Below are 6,056 nucleotides of genomic sequence, written 5' to 3'. Positions count from 1 at the left end.
GTGATAAGGGCTCTTAGAGAAGTCTGATAACATGTTGGGAATTCATAGGTGTGAGAAGTAAAAACTCTGGTGGTTCATTTTCAGAATATAGTACTTAGCTTTAATTGGGCTGTAAGATCCAGTTATAACCGTTTTGATTAAAGTCCTTCCTTTTGTCCTCCCCAAGTTTAAAATTAGTCAGTTGCATAGATTGTAACCCAGAACTACTCCTATCAGAGCAAGGGGCAGTGATTGCATTAGGAATTAAAAACAGGCAGACTGCCCACCCCAGTGTGCTTGCCAGACTTCGTTTGATAGTACACTCTTCCACAGAAGTAAAGTTGGGTGCCTTGCTGAGAAACTTTTGAGGATGTGCCTGATTTCTTGTGGCGCCCTGATATTTCTAACGTAAGGAAAAGACATTCTGATTATGACAAGCATTTTCAGGTTATGATCAAATTGTAAAGAAGACTTGAGAGCAGGCAGGCAGGCAGGAACCAGAGAAGCACAGCTGGTGAAACATTGTGGTTTTCTAGCATAACAATTTCTTTCTTCCCATTCCTTCCTTTTCAGGAGTTGTGTGCCTGAGATCAAGGTTAGAACTGATAGGGCTCTTACACAGAGCTTCCTCATGCAGGGCATTGCTACAGTAGCTACGCATCCTGTGCCCTTGCAGAGAAACATTCCCAGGAACCCAGCATGCCACAGCCTTGAGGGCATCAGAGACCCCTGATCTCAGTAACTGCTCTCCCATATCTGCTCTCCCATCCTCTGTCACTGCACTCAACAAATTACTTTTTGTTTTGAGACAGGGTCTTGCTAGGTTACCGAAGCTGGCCTCAGTCTCTAAGCAGCAGGATTACAGGCCTTATTTTTCTTAGGCTCTTTCTTCAGAGAAATACACCAGTGTTTGTGTTACAGGACATGTGGAATAACCAGACACTGAATTTGGGGCATTTTGATCCTGGGTTTCTTACCTTATTTGTTTAAGAAAGCTTTCTGACAACATTTTGGTGGACATTATCTTTTTCCAGGAGATTGGAAAGTTTGTAGATTCTGCTAGATTTTTGGGGGGGCCCCCAGGCCATGAGGCACAGTAGTATTGATCAGTCCAGGAATATCCTCTCTCTCTCTCTTTTTCCCCCCACACCAGAAAAAAGTTGAGAATGCTCAGATTGGCATCAACAATGCAACCCCAAACAGATTTATGCTTTCTTTCTCTAGTTCTTCTTGGTCTATAACAGGAGTGCCCCTTACTAAGTAGGATATGGACACAGCCATAGGTCTAGATACTCTGCCACATGGGAAAACCTTGTTTTTTGTTCCTGCTACTAATTCAGATCACATAACCTTTCCATTCTTCATCAACAACTTCTGTGGCTTTATGCTTCTCATAAAAAGTGCAGTTTGTGTTCATCATCACTTTAATGGTTCCTGGCAGCCAGTGGCTGGAAAGAAGATATTTAGCTTTATCTTGATACAGTTGATCACCTGTGAGACACCTCAAAAAAGACCAGTGCTTCTCAATTTAACCATAGCTGTGCATTAATAGAAATATCTTTTTGGAAAATAGATTCCTTTTTGCAAAATTAAAAATTGAATATTGAAACTGTAGGTGTACTAGAGTGCTTCCCTGGCATATATAAGGTCCTGGGTTCAATCCCCAGGGGGAGAAAAAGCTGAACTTGCCTGACTGATTCTTTTTTTTTTCTACTTATAACAACTCTCATGTCTTGACCAATTTTACATCCCTTCCAAGGACCTCTGGAAACATGCCTGTTATTTCAAATGTAGATACATACAGGAATGTGGTATTAGTTTCTGCTGGGTGTAACAGATATGGCAGCCTGCTCAAATGTGTTTGTTCAGGGGTATAACATAGGACTTGGGTAGTTTACCCAAACACCTGGATCTCACTGAATTAAAAGATCTCCTCCATGTACTTCTCCTTTATGCATTTATCTATTTGAACTTCATGTAAGTAAAGTCATCTTTTATTGAACATCTTGAAATTCATCCTATGTTAATGCATGTAGCAGTTCTTCTTTTACCTGTGTAGCATTTCATTGTAGGATAAGACATAGATTATTTATACGTTCCTCTGTTGTTGGAAATTTGGGTTATTTCTAATTTTTCTGTAGAAATATTGCTCCTAGTTTGGGTTTTCAGCCATGTCTCACATGAATGAGAAAAGGGTTAATTGCTGGAGGACGATGTTGACTATGAATCAATCTACCCATAAATTTATCTAATCAATAAACACACAAGAGCTAGTACTCTTTTTAAATGAGAGGGGGTCTGATGTATCAGGCCATACCAAATCTGGCCTCTAACAAGATGGAGTAGCTCCTTTATTTATAGTCACACAGATAAAGGGGGCTGGCCTGGGAGGGGCTTCTTTTATGATGAGCAGGATGGGTTGGAGTTAGGGGAGCCAATCTGATCAGGGAAACTATCATATAACCAGATGGTGCACCACTCCCACACAGGGCCACATATTCCCCTGCAATCTGGGACAGTCCTCCATGGCTCCTGGGAGTCAGGCTGCAGTGTCCCATGGCTCAACCAACTCTGATTCTGTTAGATAAGGATGGCTCCCCACATTCATTATTGCTATTGAGATACATAGGGGTGGAATAGCTCAGTTATATAATATGTATGTTTAGTTTTTTAAAAATTTGTTCTACTTAGTTATCACAGTAGAATGCATTTTGACACATGGTACACAAATGGAGCACAACTTCTTACTCTCTACATGGTGCAGAGTCACACTGATTGTGTAATCATACATGTTGTATGTTTAGTTTTTATAAAAACTGCCAAACAGATTTCCAAACCTTGGTTGTACTCAAGTTTTTACAAGCATGAATGAAGGGCTGGGCTTGTGGCTCAGTAGTAGAACACTTGCCTAGCATGTGTGAGGCACTGGGTTCAATCCTCAGCACCAAATATAAATAAATAAATAAAATAAAGGTATTGTATCCACCTACAACTAAAAAAAAAAAAAAAAGAAAAGAAAAAAATAGAAAATTCTAGTTGTGGTAAATGATGAATGATATTGCCATCTTTATGGTAATCACTAAAAATAATACATGGCACTATAAACTGGAATATTAAAATCACTACTAAAACAGAAGGTAAGAATGGTAGAATAAAAGAAGAATAATTATAAAAATAGGAACGAAGAGGAACAAATATCAATAGATTTACACCCAACATTATTAGAAATTAAATTTAATGAAGTAGACTAAACATTCCAATAAAAAGATAAATATTATCAGACTAAATGGAAAGAACAAAATCAACCATATGCTTTTAACAGCTGATACACTTTAGGTATAATAACATAGAAAAGTTGAAAGTAAAAACAATAAAAATAGTAACAATCATAACTGACATACTTCTCCTTGTACTTAACCATTTATATCATATTACCCCTCAAGACAAAGAAGCAAACATGGGTTTGAGTAAACTAAGACCTTTTTTCTTTTTTTTTTTTTTTTAAGACCTTTTTTCTTTACCCCTCTCATCTCTCTGATTCTTTAGTTACCCTAACATAAGTCAGATGTGCATTCATTGTTCATTTTGTATTTCCTTTTTATATATTTCCAGATTAAATTTGCTAACATTTAAAAAGTTTTTGCATGAGAGTTTTGGTTTGTCGTTTCTTTTCTTATAATATCTTTATCAAGTTTTTACATGAGGTTAGTATTAACCTCATAAAATGATGTGAAACTACCTTTCTTATTTTCTTGGAAAGGCTATGTAACTTTGGTATTCTTTAAATGTCTGGTAGAATTCTCTAATAAAATAATTTAGGCTTGAAGTTTTTTCTTTCTTTTTGTTTTTGGTCTCAAATTTACCTTCTTTTGATAGATTCTGGACTATACATATTTTCTGTTTCATCTTCTATTTTGTAACTTGTATTTTTAAAAATTTTCTTTTGTCTAAATTCTCAGATTTGTTGACATGAAGTTATTCCCAGTAATTCCTTTGTTAGAATTCTAATATTTATATATTTCATAGCAATAAGCTCACTTGCATTCCTGATATTGGTTTGCAGTGTGTGCCCCATCCTCCATTGAACCCAGACTCTCATGCATGCTGAGCAAGTGCTTTGCCACTGAGCTATATATCACCAGACCTTGTGGTTTTGTATTCTTGATAATTCTAGTTAGGGTTTTATCAATATTTTATCAATATTATCAATATTTTCATTTTTTCCCCAAAGGGTTTGGCAATTATATATCTTGTTTTCATTTCATATTTCCTTTTTTTAGGTAATGAAGGTTTACTTTGCTTTTTCTTTTCCACTTAAAGAGATTGTAGATCATTCTTCTAATATAAGCATTTAAATTCAAAATTTCTACTTTAACTCTATTCCACAAATTGTTTTTAAATAAAATGACACATAATGGATTTGAAAGTCATTATAGAATTATATATTTAAATTTTACTTTATACATAAGATCATAGCCAAGGAGGTCCACAATTTAAAATTTTATTACAAACTACTTTTGCCATTATTCTCATACTTACTGAACATTTTCATACTTACTACTTCATCTCAAACTGTGACCAGTAAAATTGTTTAGACAATAATAAGAAAGTACTTTTTTTTTTCAGGGTAATGAAATGAAATTAAGTAACATGCTAAAGATAGTACTAAAGAGACTTAAGCCTTTGACTTTGGCCTCTGAAATGAAGATCTGTAGGAATTTTTCTAATTAACTTTCAAATCTTCCCACAACCTTTCAAAGAAATACCATCTTTGAAATAATCTGCACAAATACTCTACAAATCAAAAACTGATTCATAAGACCCTACTACCATAAACGCTAGTCTCTTCAATACGTCCTATGTCAGTTTTCTTGATTATATCAAGAACATGGAAACATTTTTAAAATAACAGAACATTTAATTACCTCAGTTTCCCATCATCTCATAGAAGACATTTAGAGATTATATTGGCCATTTCCACTGGTTGGCAGATGGCTCTTCCACTAATGGCTCCCATGGTTCCACTGCAGCATTTTTCTTGCCAGACTTAGTTCATTTTCAGCCTGAAGAATCACCTCTTGTATGTGGCCAATTGAAGTTGGTCTTCTAATTTAACATCTGATTCTGCTTGAACCATACCCAGTTTCTCATTGTAATCTCCTCTGTATATTTTCTATATGCTGCATTTTTAGGGATTTGTTCAAGAACTTCAAGAATCTTTGCATACAATATTCTTAGCCTCTCGTGTGGATTCTCACACATAGCCAACCCCACAAGGCCAGTGGTCTTCAGCACACCTGCCATGACAGCGCCAAACACCTGACCACATGCGGCCCTCTTATGCCACAATTTGTATGTGCTTATTTTCACTGTCAAATAGCTCAAATGATTTTCTTATTTCCTTTTTTTAAAAATATTTTTCTAGTTGTTGATGGGCCTTTATTTAATTAATTTATTTATACGTGGTGCTGAGAATCAAACCCAGTGCCTCACGTGCTAGGCAAGTGCTCTACTACTGAACCACATCCCCAGCCCTTCTTATTTCCTTTTTATCACTTCTTGAACCCAGGGACTATGGAGAAGTGTGTTAATTTCCAAACATTTTTGTATTTTCTAAATTCTTCATCATTATATTTCTAATTTAATCCCATTTGATCAGAGAACACACTGTATATAATTTTGATCCTTTAAAGATCAATAATATTTCCTTTATGACCCAATATGCAGTATACCATGGTGAATATAATGTTCACTTGAATATAATTTAATGTATTTGACTATTGAAGTATTATATAAATATTAATCATGCCAAATTGGTTGATAATTCATATCATGTATATCTTTATTAAATTTTTTTGTTGCTGAGAAAGGGGATGTTAAAAAGGTAGGACTAAGACTGCAATTGAGATGTCAGTACAGAATTAAGGAGTCAGTTCTCTTATGGTTGAAGTAAGTGTTTTGTGGTACATACACATACGTGTCTTCCTAATGTATTAATTTTTCTTTTTTGTGCATGTGTTTGGTGTTGGGAATTGAACCCAGGGTCTTACACATGCTATACAAGCACTCTTAACACT

The 6,056-nt window shown here is 35.5% G+C and overlaps 1 pseudogene across 1 annotated transcript; it reads right to left on the bottom strand.

Annotated features, from left to right (window-relative positions):
* Positions 1-4,534: 4,534 nt before the first annotated feature.
* On the bottom strand, positions 4,535-5,709 carry LOC306649189 (NADH dehydrogenase [ubiquinone] 1 alpha subcomplex subunit 5-like; annotated as a pseudogene). Its single transcript has one exon. The product of its transcript is annotated as an NADH dehydrogenase [ubiquinone] 1 alpha subcomplex subunit 5-like (transcript).
* Between the last annotated feature and the right edge of the window lie 347 nt (positions 5,710-6,056).

This window comes from Sciurus vulgaris, assembly GCF_902686455.1.
Source record: "Sciurus vulgaris genome assembly, chromosome: 17".
NCBI classification, from domain to species: domain Eukaryota; kingdom Metazoa; phylum Chordata; class Mammalia; order Rodentia; family Sciuridae; genus Sciurus; species Sciurus vulgaris.
Note: the sequence above shows the minus strand (reverse complement) of the source record. Positions and strands in the feature narration are given on the sequence as shown.